Below are 14,118 nucleotides of genomic sequence, written 5' to 3'. Positions count from 1 at the left end.
TGGCTCGCCTTCCCCACAATATTATCTATGTGGTCTTTCCAACTGAAGTTGTTCGTAATTTTAACACCCAGGTACTTAGTTGAACTGACAGCCTCGAGAATTGTACTATTTATCGAGTAATCGAATTCCAACGGATTTCATTTGGAACTCGTGTGGATCACCTCACACTTTTCGTTATTTAGCGTCGACTGTCACCTGCCACACCATACAGCAATCTTTTCTAAATCGCTTTGCAACTGATACTGGTCTTCAGATGACCTTACTAGACGGTAAATTACAGCATCATCTGCGAACAACCTAAGAGAACTACTCACTCAGGTCATTTATATAGATCAGGAACAGCAGAGGTCCCAGGACGCTTCCCCGGGGGAACACCTGATATCACGTCAGTTTTACTCGGTGATTTGCCATCTATTACTACGAACTGCTACCTTCCTGACAGGAAATCACGACTTCAGTCGCACAACTGAGACGATACCCCATAGGCCCTCAGCTTCATTAGAAGTCGCTTGTGAGGAACGGTGTCAAAAGCTTTCCGGAAATCTAGAAATACGGTATCAACTTGAGATCCCCTGTCGATAGCGGCCATTACTTCGTGCGAATAAAGAGCTGCCTGTCATCATATCTAGAGCAGTTGTGCCAAGTGACTACCACGGAAGGCTACCAGAGTATCCATAGGAAGTATTCCACATGCAACCACCCCCTCTCTCTCTTGAGAGAGGTTGCTCTCATTATATATAGAGGTGCCCTACCTGAGCTCAGGGGAAGCTGACATGGTATCCGCAGATGGTGTTCCAGATAGCCTTGTAAGGACAGGAGGTGTTCAAAGTACTGGGTGATCAAAAAGTCAGTATAAATTTGAAAACTTAATAAACCACGGAATAATGTAGATAGAGAGGTAAAAATTGACACACATGCTTGGAATGATATCACGTTTTATTACAACAAAAAAAAAACAAAGTTCACAAAATGTCCGACAGATGGCGCTGGACAGAAAAACGTCTGTGACTGCGCATGATAATCATGTATAAAAGGAGCTGTAATGAGAGAGAGAATCAGATGCGCCAGCAGTCGTAGCATGTTGACGTTACCTGAAAAGGCGCTTTTAGTGAAGCCGTATTATCAGAATGGGGAATGTGCTAGTTTAGGGTTACGATCCTATCGCTATAGGAAGGGGATTCGAACGAGCAAAGGTCCGTTGACAAATGCAGCTGTGGCGAGAATGATTTCGAAGTTCGAAGCCACGGGTTGTTTGGACGATAGACCCCGTAGTGGCCGACCGAGCACAAGGCGTAATGCTGCTGAGACAGTTCAGGAAGAAATGGAGGCTGTAGCGGGTTCGTCTATGCACGGGGAAGTCAGCGCTCGTGCAGTCGCACGTCGCACCGGCATTCTATACACTACTGTTTGGTTGGCACTTAGGCGTACCCTTCGATGCTATCCGTACAAAATTCATCGGTATCGTGAACTGTCACCTGTCGATTTAGTGAAGCGGAGGGCATTTGCGGTGTGGGCGTTTCAAAAGATGGCGGAAGATGACGATTGGTTGAGTAACGTGGTGTGGACCGACGAAGCTCATTTCACGCTCCGAGGGTCTGTCAACACCCATAACTGCAGAATTTGGGCTACCGAAAATCCTAGAACTGCCGTGGAAACTCCATTGCACGACGAGAAAGTCACGGTATGGGCTGGATTTACCACATCTACCGTTATCGGGGCTTTTTTCTTCGAAGAAATGCGTGATTCTGGTTTTGTAACTGCTACCGTGACGGGTGAGAGGTACACCGATATGTTACAGAATCGCATCATCCCCAGCCTGGCTGATAAACACCTGCTGGAACGTACGATGTTTATGCAGGATGGCGCTCCATCCCATATTCCCATATTGCTAGACGCGTGAAAGATCTGTTGTGCGTGTCGTTTGGTGATGATCGTGTGCTCAGCCGCCACTTTCGTCACGTTTGGCCTCCCAGGTCCCCAGACCTCAGTCCGTGCGATTATTGGCTTTGGGGTTATCTGAAGTCGCAAGTTTATCGTGATCGACCGACATTTCTAGGGATGCCGAAAGACAACATCCGACGCCAATGCCTCACATAACTCCGGACATGCTTTACAGTGCTGTTCACAACATTATTCCTCGACTACAGCTATTGTTGAGGAATAATGGTGGACATATTGAGCATTTCCTTGTAAAGAACATCATCTTTGCTTTGTCTTACTTTGTTATGCCAATTATTGTTATTCCGATCAGATGAAGCGCCATCTGTCGGACATTTTTTGAACTTTTGTATTTTTTTGGTTCTAATAAAACCCCATGTCATTCCAAGCATGTGTGTCAATTTGGACCTCTCTATCTACATTATTCCATGATTTATTCAGTTTTCAAATTTATACTGACTTTTTGATCACCCGGTAACTTCAAGAATCGCTACAATGATACCTAGAGGAAGTGTTGCAAACGTCCACTGAGACAGCCTGCAATGATATATAGAAGAAGTTTTCTGGGTGGTTCCCAACGTTAATTACCATGGTATTTAGAGAAGCTGTTCCAAGTTAATCCCTCCCACCCTAGTGTGGGTGTAATCGTATCTAGGGAAGGTGTTTCAAATAGATCCCAAGAACAGCTCACATATCTAGAGGAAGTGTTCCAAGTGACTTCAGGGACGGCTGCTATGATATCTAATGCAAGTGTACTAAACGTCCTTTGAGAGATGTTGCAATGGTATATAGACAAGGTATGTGAAGTAATTTCCAAGGATGGCTGCCATGGTGTCTAAAGGAGGTGTTCTAAATGACATTCATACATGACTGATCTGATTATCTTGAGCAGGTATTCCAAGTGGCCCCCCAAGGGTTGGAGGCATGTACTTTCCAGCAACATTGTGAGTGTGTGGGTTGTCGGCAACATCCTAGGGGTACTATTAGAAGATAGTATACACAGCTATCTCGTGCAGAAGGTCCCACAACATTACAGGAAACTGCACAACGTACTGAAAGTGCCATATCTTTCTTCTGCATATCCAGTGGCAGAGGATGTGTGGGCAAAATATTTTTTTTTTGAAGTAAACTGAATAGCGAATAAATCCTTGCAAAAGACTTGACTCAGCTTCGAAAATGAAAAGCGTTGTCACTGCTGATCAAGTTAGTTTACCGCTCAAAAAGCTTGTAAATTGTAAGCACAGTATGGGGAGTATGTGCCTTGATGAGGGGAGACACGTTGTCACTAGTAACAAAGTTTTCTGGGTGGCTATAAGGCCAACACAGATTTGTGGGTACTTGTGCTTCACATATCTCTTTATTGGCCAGGCTACTGCTGTCCCCACATTAGGTTCTGTATTTAATGCAATACAGCATTTCATCTCAATGCCCTGCAGAAAACGTGTTTTTCTCACACCATTTCACAATTTGACTGTGTCTTATTACATATAGAAGTACTTTATGTACTTTCAGCATCCCAAGACAGCAGCCTTCACTATCACAAAGACATAAATCCACATATTTGGTATATGGTGACAGTATGGAATGCTTGAAAAAAAAAAAAAAAAAAAGAAGAAGGGAAAGAATCCTGCATAGACATGCCCTATTCCTAATGTCCCCTGGGTACTGTTGGGAATGGATAACAGCATAGGTGGCAGGAAAATGACACAGGGATATTTTTCTTTATGCTTACTTCTTTTCTACAAAGGATATAGGCTGGCAGAGGTACGTCAATACTCTTCATATATACAGCTAATTGCAATACTGACTAATTAAAGGTAGCTTTGGTAACTGTTGTCATGGCCAAGTGTACCTTAACTTATAAGTTACAACATAAATGCCAGGAAGTGGGCCACATGTGTTTTGTACTGTCACAGAAAAAAAATACAGACAATTTTTTACTTTCTTTAAAGGGCTACTTTACTTTCCTTCAAAGATCGAACTATACTCGTAGCCAAGTGTACCGTAACCTATAAGTCAGATCGGTAGTGCTAATGGGTGAGACATGTGTTTTCACACGTAGTACAGACAATTTTTTTTGTTCCTTTAAAGTGCTATTTTACTTTAGTACCAGAGTCAAACCATACTCTTGGCAATTGTACGTTACAACAGTAGTGGCAAAAGTGAGCCACTTGTTTTTTTTGATGAATAATGTGGACATTCGTTTGATTCTGTAATTACAAAGATCGAATTTTTGTGTGTGAAACAGAGGTCGGACTTTCCTCTGTGTAGAATCTTGTGCAGTGACATTACTACTCCGAAGACTCATAGTAGTGCAAGCAAGAAGATTTGGAATGTCTTTGACAGAAGCAAACCAGGCAGCTGTCATAAGGGTTTGCAAAACTAACATGTCATATTCTGGGATTTTGTAGTAATATTTGCGTATTACGAAAATATGCAGTTTAAGTGACACACCACATTAAAGATCTCTCCAAAACCCGTTTTAGTACAGTTTCTTTTTGAAGATCGCAATTAAATATGGTACAATTTTCGTTTCATTTGGTAATTGCTTACGGGAAGGCACGTTTTTAGAGAGCCTTGGAATCATAGTTCTGGTCGGTACATGTTGCAACCTACATCGAAAGTTCGTTTCTGTACCAAAAGTGGAACATAATTTAAGTTGGGCCTCATATCGAAAATATTAATTATAGTAATAATGATAATGATGACAACAGTAAAAGCTATATTGGCCAGTCAATAACTTCAGTTGTATTTTTCGACTGTAGAACATAAAGCATTATTCTCTTTCTTCCTAAAACGGTGCTTGGTGAGGGGAACCACAACTGAATAGTTTTTAAAATGTTAATTGATGAAAGTTGGATCTTTGGACCACCAGTAACATAGCCTCAAGTAAGCATAAGAAGAACTGTCCACTATTACTGCCTTGCCTGTTTAGTGTACCATTTTAGCCACATGTGTTTTGTACTTTTATAGAACAATAATACAGACGTTTTCGATTGTGTCACTTAATTTGAGGGTCTACAGTTGTGTTTTAGGCAAGTTAGATCAATAGTGCCAATGACAGAGCCACATATATCTTGTACTGTTATAGAGCAATAATACAGGCAATTTAGACGAAGAAATAAAATTATGATTTTTAATTTTAGGAACCATTAGCCTTGCACCAAATGGGATACAAATATAGAACCTAATTTACTGCCAAGTGGGATAATGAGAACAGTATGACTGACTCTGGGATGCCTATCGATTGGTCGTGTCAGTTTGCTGGCCAGTAAAATACTTAGTTGTGATTGGGAGAGCAAAATGTGTGTGCGTGTGTTGATTTAGGGGATCTATAACTGGGCTATTTCCAGGAAAGAGGCATGCTTTGACAATGAGCATCCACTAATTCCCCTCCATCATCTTTCCCCTTGCCACCCAATTATACACTGCCTGTAAGCAAGCACAGCGTTCAACATCAGTGTGAGGGTGCTACATAGGCTGCTATGTTAAGGGCGCTTTGCATGATCTTGAGGTCCCAAAAATGTACTAATTAGTGATGTCACTCACAACAAAGCTGTCAAGTATCTATTTATGAAAACTTTAAGGTGAATTTCATATTTGATTATGAGTAGTAACCATAAATTTACTATTGTCATATTGGAAAAATAAAATTACCTAACTATTTGTTTGAAGATAAATGTATGTAGTTTGGGTTCATATTGAAATTCCCTTGCTCAGTACCATAACATGCCACTGGAGGAGCCAGAACAGAATAGTGCAGCAACAACAATGCTCAGTTTGGGGAAGTGTATACCAACAATGTACCATCAGATACACTGTGAACAGGTGACTTGGGTGCTGAAAGACAAGACTGACTTACGCAGATCGAATTAGTAGACCATCTCTCTGTAATGTTATGGTGGAAAAGAATGAACATCAGCCACAGATCACAATTCAGCACCTTCCACGACGTGTTGAACACGACAAATGTCACAGCCCGCCAGTTCCGCGACTCCAGGCATCCGTTCAAAAGGCCTGGGAATCGAGGCAACAGCTGTGTCAGGCTCTTTGCTGTCCTATCTCTGTGCACGAGTGCTTGGTAAGTTATTATGAGTCCATCACAAATGAGTAAAGCAAGTAGTGGAAACATTTGGATACACCATCATGTGCAATGTGATGCAGAGAGTCTCTTGGGAGTGCCAGCATGTGATCCTAACAGATTATGAAAAAGGGCAAACCATGAGAGTGGGGTAGTATGGAAATCTCCTGACCTAGTTACAGGAGGCTGTCAAGACAAAGTGTCGCAGGAAGCTGTGAAAGGAGGCGGGTTTCTGTGCCACAACAATGCCCCAGTTCAAACTGTGCAGGACACAGTCACACATGCTGCTTATTTAGGACCACAAATTTTGACTCGTATGCCATTTTATTGAGACATGGAACCCAGTGGCTGCTTCCGCGTTCCTTGGATGAACACACTTTAGCGTGCAATGGATTCGCAGAATGATGGCGACATGATTTTGGATCCAAAATGCAGATATGTGTTAAAAACATCTCTGCCAATACATCTATTGTGTGGAAATTGTCTGTCACATTGAAGGATAAATGTGAAGAGACTAACAGCATCAATAGGTTCCATAGTCAGAGTTTGATTTATTAAGATGATACGTCTCCCCCCCCCCTCCCATCCTTGAACCATGGCCCTTGCCATTGGTGGGGAGGCTTGCCTGTATCAGCAATACAGATAGCCATACCATTGGTGCAACCACAATGGAGGGTTATCTGCTGAAAGGTCAGACAAATGTGTGGCTCCTGAAGAGGGGCAGCAGCCTTTTCAGTAGTAGCAGGGGCATGTATATATACATATATCAGTCAATCATCCAGACTGTTGCCCCTTTGTCCCTGCTGGGAAAATTCATGACGGAATGTAATAATATTATGAAAACAATAGTTGCTACCCACGATATGGCAGAGATGCTGAGTCGCAGATAGGCAGATTATTGTAATGTGTGTGTGTGTGTGTGTGTGTGTGTGTGTGTGTGTGTGTCTGTTGTCTGTGTTTAACAAAGGCCTTGTTAGGTGAAAGCTTATTGTGTGACAGTCTTTCTGTTGTGCCTGTCTGAGTCAGCATCTATGCTATATGCAGCAACTATCCTTTTCTGTCACTGTTTACAATGTACCATAGTAGTGTAGAGCAAGTTGAGATGAACAGTTTGATACAAGACACTTGTGGTCTATCAAGTCAGGAAACTGCCTCAAATTGGCCTACAAAGACTACGTAAGCTACAGCATATGCACATCCAGCAAGTTTTTCAACAATCTCGCACTCTCTTCGCATAAATCATTAGTCCTAGAGAAAAGTAAATAGGAACACTTTTTGTAGGAAATGTACTATAGTTCAATTTTTTTACTGTGATAAATTTTCGCTTGAGGGTGCAGTTCTTGAGTTATTCAAGCAAAATGTACAAAAGTGATATTAAATGTGTTCTACCTCAGAAACCTTTCGGAATAGGCCATACATCCATACTGCCACCCAATATAACTCTATATATATATATATATATATATATATATATATATATATATATATATATATATATATATATATATATGTGTGTGTGTGTGTGTGTGTGTGTGTATACAAGTATGTATATATGCACAATTATGTATGTACATGTATATGTGTACATATCTATATATATGTACAAGTATCAAACACTTTCGAATATTGCTCTAAAATTTAATATCTATTCAGAGAATGTCTAACAACACTGAGGAATAGAGCACTGTTTTGTCACAGTAGCATCACAGTGACACTGCTCTGTGCACAGTGTTAGTTTCATGTAACACTTATGTATTCTCATGGTGGAGGTTGTAATGGGACACCCTCATCTAGCATTACCCTTTTTTTTAATAGAAGTAGCTGATATCAGGATTAATCCCCAATCTAGTATACGTGAACATTCTCAACTGTTTCACCGACAGAATTTCATTTGATTTTGTATATTATGTATTATATTTCAGACTAAAATGTGTAGAAAGAAATTGAGTCGATACAGCTAAAATTACTCTTCTTTTATAAATATCTGGCATACTTAAAATTCATATTATTAATTGCACAATCTAACGCTAATTATTAAATTTATAAAGTAATGTTATACCTTGGTGATGATTCTCCTTTTGTCAAGAAAGTTTGTAAGCTCTTTCACTTCGTAAACTCTTTCAAACATTTTGAGTTTTGCTGAACGTTAGTAGGAGTATTTGGCATGTCTCTGATGGGGACAGACGTATTTATATCGTCGGCACTAACAATGTAATTTATAGTATTAAGTGGAAATTGTAAAAAAAGGTGAGATATTTAATAACGTAACAAAAATAAAATTCAAGAAATACACGGGCAAATCTTCAACTGTTATTTAGTCATCTGAAAACCACTAAGTCAAAATTTAGGCACAAGAATGTATCTCTAGATGTAGCTGATTCTGGTAAAATTGGGTGCAGTTACTGATCAGTTAATGGAAATACGAACTGAAAGCAACGATACAATGGGCAGGGTACAATTCTGCATAGACCAACTTAGTAATCAGGTTTCAGAACAAAAAGGTGGGTTGCCAGAGGGATTAAAAAGTTAGAATGAAAAAGTAGATGTATTAGAAAATAAATTTATTGTTTTGGAAAATGAGTTCGTGGCCTAATCTGCACAACAAACAAAAAATGTTGATGAAATCACAGTAGAGATACTTTTGTGTCGGGCATGAGTGACGATCAAAAAATTAAATTTGTTAAAAGATGTCTTGGAGGCGAAGCTCTGTCTTGGGTAAATCCAAATTTAAGTCAGTAGGAAACTTATCAGAGTTTCGAGAAAAGTTTTTTAAACAAATTTTGGTCAGAAGCTCAACGAGGGAGAAGGCTGGAGACCCAAGAAACCTTCATCAACTGTTTATTAATGTTTCACATGTCAACATTTTTTTAATCACACCTGACATAAATCCTATATAATGGACTTTGAAAAGTTACTAAGGAGAACATATCTTGTGTGATGTGAAAGAGGAATTGAACAGCATATTTAGCATACAAAACAATGTTTCAGGCTTTGATGTAATTGCTAGACAGGAAGCTACCTACCCATTGGAGCATGTGATGAGAACTCTAAGGAGGAAACTGAAATATTTGGGTGGATCCGCTCCCCTCACTGCTGTATGGCTGTACCCCGCTGGTCCAGTCGACTTTCAAGAGATTGTGAGTGCTGGGTAACATACTCGAGCACCTGTTGACTGGATCTCTGTTGTGAACGATATTTGTGAATTGTTAGCCAATACTTCTAAAGACAGTGTTATTCAGCATAAATGCATGTGTTTTTTTCCCCTCAAGTTGGGAGATCGACTTTCCAATACATTAAGTAACTTTAAATCAGTGTGTACTTCTTTATCATTTGTAAATGAATCTTCTAGGTCTTAGTGTACATAGATTAGGTTGTATGGACAATTAGTAAATAGTGTGGAAGACATTTACTAGTACAGACAATATAACATGATGTATACATGTCTGCTTTCATACACTGATTTTGGTTCTCAAGCTACTGGATTGTGTCTTCATTCAAAGCTAACTATGACTCTGTTTACCTGTATTTATCCTGAGTATGGCTATAACATATCTGAGTGGAACTTAGGTTGTGGACAGATGTGTGCGTGTGTGTGTGTGTGTGTGTGTGTGTGTGTACTCAAGGAGAATGTGAAACCATTGATTGAGGCTAGATGTTTCTTGCACTTACTCTTTGCATAGAATTGAACTTATTGATATGAGTATGGACGTTATTAATTTTGTTGTATCGAAACATATTTTGCTGGTTTGTACCTGGTGTGATTTGAATTCATGGGTCAGTCCCCACATCGTAAACTCAGGCCCTAATATTTTTCCATTATTTTGTTCTCTCATGAGTAAGCATATCCTTAAATACTACAGCGTATGTGGCTGATTGATTCCTACTCATGATTGAGTATATTATTCCGGTCTGTACCAGTCATTGTGAGTTTTTCGAGTCAGCTCACTCGTCATATACTTTGGCTCTGAAATTTTTCTTTTCTGTTTTGCAGATTTTGAAGGTTTGATTTCATGGACTAAAACTAAATATTGTAATTCTAGTAATTTACATTGTCTTTGTAATTATTTCTATAGTTAGTAGTGTAATGTTGTAGTTTTGACCTAGTATTATTGTCTTGTGACAGTATCTTCCACAGGTCTGAAAATGTCAATATCATATCCTGATATATGTATAAATTATGACTTGTAGAGTAGATATTTATCTTATGTTTTCTGTAATACGTTATGTATCAGATACTTCTATATTTTAAAGGCATCTGTCCATCCTTGAGGGATGATGATGTACCATGCTTGGTTCAGAGTCTGCAGCGTCTGCTGTGGCTAAAAAGTCCCACTCGAGAGTGGCAGTCACTGCTACAGTTTGTGCATGTGAAATTTGAGTACTTCGAACAGAAGTCGCTCTGTCTCTTCACTTTGTCCTCTTCCTGATTTGTTCCTGTGTGCGTTCGTCCTCTGAGAGCTTGACGCCGTTGCGCACAGTTACTCGCCACTTGACACGGTCATCTGCAGTGCTCTCCCAGCGACTTGTATTGATTCTGGTCTTGGTCAGGTCTCTCTTGCACACATCCTTGAAACGAAGATGCGGTCGTCCCACTGGCCTCACACCCTCCTAAAGTTTGCCGTACAGCAGCTGTTTCGGTATCCGTTCAGGATCCGTGCGCCTGACATGTCCCAACCATCTTAGACGTCGATGACTCAGGAGTGCAAAGATGCTGGTTGTGCTTGCACGATGAAAGACTTCGGTGTTGGGTACTCTATCTCTGCAAGAGATCTGAAGGATCTTCCGGAGACAGCGGAGATGGAAGCTGTTGAGTCGAGATTCATGCCTAGAAAGAGTTGTCCATGTCTCACAGATTATAAAACAAGCGTTGTAGACTTTTAATTTAGTTTTTGTGGTAAGCAGTCCGTTGTTCCATACTCTGTTTTCCAATCTAGCCATGACAGATTCTGTTAGTAATTTCATTGTCCGTGGACAAGTTGCTACATATTGTGGATCCCAAGTAGGTAAAGTCATCAACTACCTGGAGAGGATTGCCATCAGTGCTGATGGATGGAAGGTTGGTAGTGCTCTGCGCCATGATCTTAGTCTTTTGAAGGCTGATGAGTAGACCAAATTTTTCACAGGCATTTGATAATTTGTTGATTATATACTTCAGCTCATCTTCCGTGTTCGCTACTAGAGCTGCATCGTCCGCATATAACAACTCACAGATGTTGTTGTTGTTATTGTGGTCTTCAGTGTGCGACTGGTTTGATGTAGCTCTCCATACTACACTATCCTGTGCAAGCTTCTTCATCTCCCAGTACCTACTGCAACCTACATCCTTCTGAATCTGCTTAGTGTATTCATCTCTTGGTCTCCCTCTACGATTTTTACCCTCCACGCTGCCCTCCAATGCTAAATTTGTGACCCCTTGATGCCTTAAAACATGTCCTACCAACCGATCTCTTCTTCTAGTCAAGTTGTGCCACAAACTTCTCCCCAATCCTATTCAATACCACCTTATCTTAAGCATTCTTCTGTAGCACCACATTTCGAAAGCTTCTATTCTCTTCTTGTCCAAACTGGTTATCGTCCATGTCTCACTTTCATACATGGCTACACTCCATACAAATACTTTCAGAAACGACTTTCTGAACTTAAATCTATACTCAATGTTAACAAATTTCTCTTCTTCAGAAAGGCTTTCCTTGCCATTGCCAGTCTACATTTTATATCCTCTCTACTTCGACCATTTTCAGTTATTTTGCTCCCCAAATAGCAAAACTCCTTTACTACTTGAAGTGTCTCATTTCCTAATCTAATCCCCTCAGCATCACCCGACTTAATTCCACTACATTCCATTATCCTCGTTTTGCTTTTGTTGATCTTCATCTTGTATCCTCCTTTCAAGACACTGTCCATTCCATTCAACTGCTCTTCCAAGTCCTTTGCTGTCACTGACAGAATTACAATGTAATCGGCGAACCGCAAAGTTTTTATTTCTTCTCCATGGATTTTAATACCTACTCCGAATTTTTCTTTCAACATTTCTGCGGAATCCAAACTGATCTTCCCTGAGGTCGGCTTCTACCAGTTTTTCCATTCGTTCACCTGACCAAAAGTCTTGTTCCTCCTGCCACCGAACTTCACTAATTCCTACTATATCTAACTTTAACCTATCCATTTCGCTTTTTAAATTTTCTAACCTACCTACCCGATTAAGGGATCTGACATTCCACGCTCCAACCCGTAGAACGCCAGTTTTCTTTCTCCTGATAACGACGTCCTCTTGAGTAGTCCCCTCCCGGAGATCCGAATGGGGGAGTATTTTACCTCTGAAATATTTTACCCAAGAGGACGCCATCATCATTTAACCATACAGTGAAGCTTCATGCCCTCGGGAAAAATTACGGCTGTAGTTTCCCCTTGCTTTCAGCCGTTCGCAGTACCAGCACAGCAAGGCCGTTTTGGTTAGTGTTACAAGGCCAGATCAGTCAATCATCCAGACTGTTGCCTCTGCAACTACTGAAAAGGCTGCTGCCCCTCTTCGGGAACCACACGTTTGTCTGGCCTCTCAACAGATACCCCTCCGTTGTGGTTGCACCAACGGTACGGCCATCTGTATCGCTGAGGCATGCAAGCCTCCCCACCAACAGCAAGGTCCATGGTTCATGGGGGTAGGAGTAGGGAATAGGATATAGGATATAAGACAGGTCGTTGTGAGGCACACTTTGTCTGGCTCCTCTGCTGAGACCTGCCCGGCTAGGTTGGACCTGCCAGTAGCTACGCTACCGCCGATATAGCTCTCAGCTTCCTTGGAGCACACAAACTCTCCTGCCCACACGGACAGTGCTACAATACGGCGGTGCCTCATGGGAGATGTAAGCGATGACATCTCGGTCGGCGAAAGATTCTAATCCAGGTAGCGAAGCGTTTTCACAGCGGACAATAGCGAGTGTAAACGACCCACTGCCAGCTGCCCCAGTTGCAACATCCAGTGAGAAATTAAGTCGACAACTACGAAAGAATATAGGTCCTTTGAGAATAACAGATTGTGCAGTGCCATGTGTTCCAAGCTTATTTTCCAGACTAACTATGTGTAGGCAGGCATGCGGTGGTGGCGTTGGCGATAGACACGACGACATGGCATAGTGCTTCAATGCTGTTGCACACAGAGCTCACAGCAGAATGGTTCAGCTGGCGTGCACTGCCCGCTTATATAGGGAACGGGTGACCTTGGGTACGTAACGCACTGATACTGGACTTAGACTCTGGAGGCTATATATATATATATATATATATATATATATATATATATATATATATATATGTATGTATGTATGTATGTATCTGTTATCCTGGGCATTATTTTGTACAGCATTTGCAAATCTTATAGTCTGTCACTAAATGCTGTAACACCCTGTTTCCAAATTTTGTGAGGGGGATATTGTAATGAGACACCCTCCTCTATCATTACCTTTTTGTTAACAGAAGTAGCAGATACCTTTGATTTTGTATACGATGCGTTAAATTTCAGACTAAAATGTATAAAATGAAATTAAGTTGTTACAAGCGATGCAGCTAAAATTATTTTTTAGAAATATCTGGCATACTTAAAATTCATATTGTTAATTGCACAATCTAATGGTAATTATTAAATTTATTTCTGGAGTTATAAATAAAATAATGTTATAACCTGATGATAATTCTACTTTTGTCAAGAAAGTTGGTAAGCTCTTTCGCTTTTTAAACTCTTTGGAATATTATGAGTTCCCCACAATATTGGTAGGAGTATTTGGCATGCCTCTGATGGAGACAGACGTATTTATATGATCGACACTAACAATGTAATTTGGAATATTAAGTGTAAATCGTAAAAACGGAGTGATATGGAAAAATGTGACAAAGGTAAAATTCAAGAGTGATGCAGACAAATCTTCAACAGTTATTTAGTCATCTGGAACCCACAAAGTCAAAATTTCAGGGGTAAGAATGTATCCCAAGACGCAGAACTGGAACCAACACCAAGAAGAGAAAAGAAAGATAAGTAACAAGTATTTCTTTTCTATATATCTTACGCCTCTCGAAGCTTTTGAAAATAATGGACTAAGAGAAAT

General features: G+C 40.4%; 1 protein-coding gene across 1 annotated transcript in view; it reads right to left on the bottom strand.

The window, feature by feature from the left end:
* Positions 1-14,118, bottom strand: part of LOC124553810 (neprilysin-2-like) — a 211,150-nt gene that overhangs the window by 111,951 nt on the left and 85,081 nt on the right. The gene's annotated exons all lie outside the window — the stretch shown is intronic.

The sequence above is a fragment of the Schistocerca americana genome, chromosome 11 (genome assembly GCF_021461395.2).
Source record: "Schistocerca americana isolate TAMUIC-IGC-003095 chromosome 11, iqSchAmer2.1, whole genome shotgun sequence".
NCBI classification, from domain to species: domain Eukaryota; kingdom Metazoa; phylum Arthropoda; class Insecta; order Orthoptera; family Acrididae; genus Schistocerca; species Schistocerca americana.
Note: the sequence above shows the minus strand (reverse complement) of the source record. Positions and strands in the feature narration are given on the sequence as shown.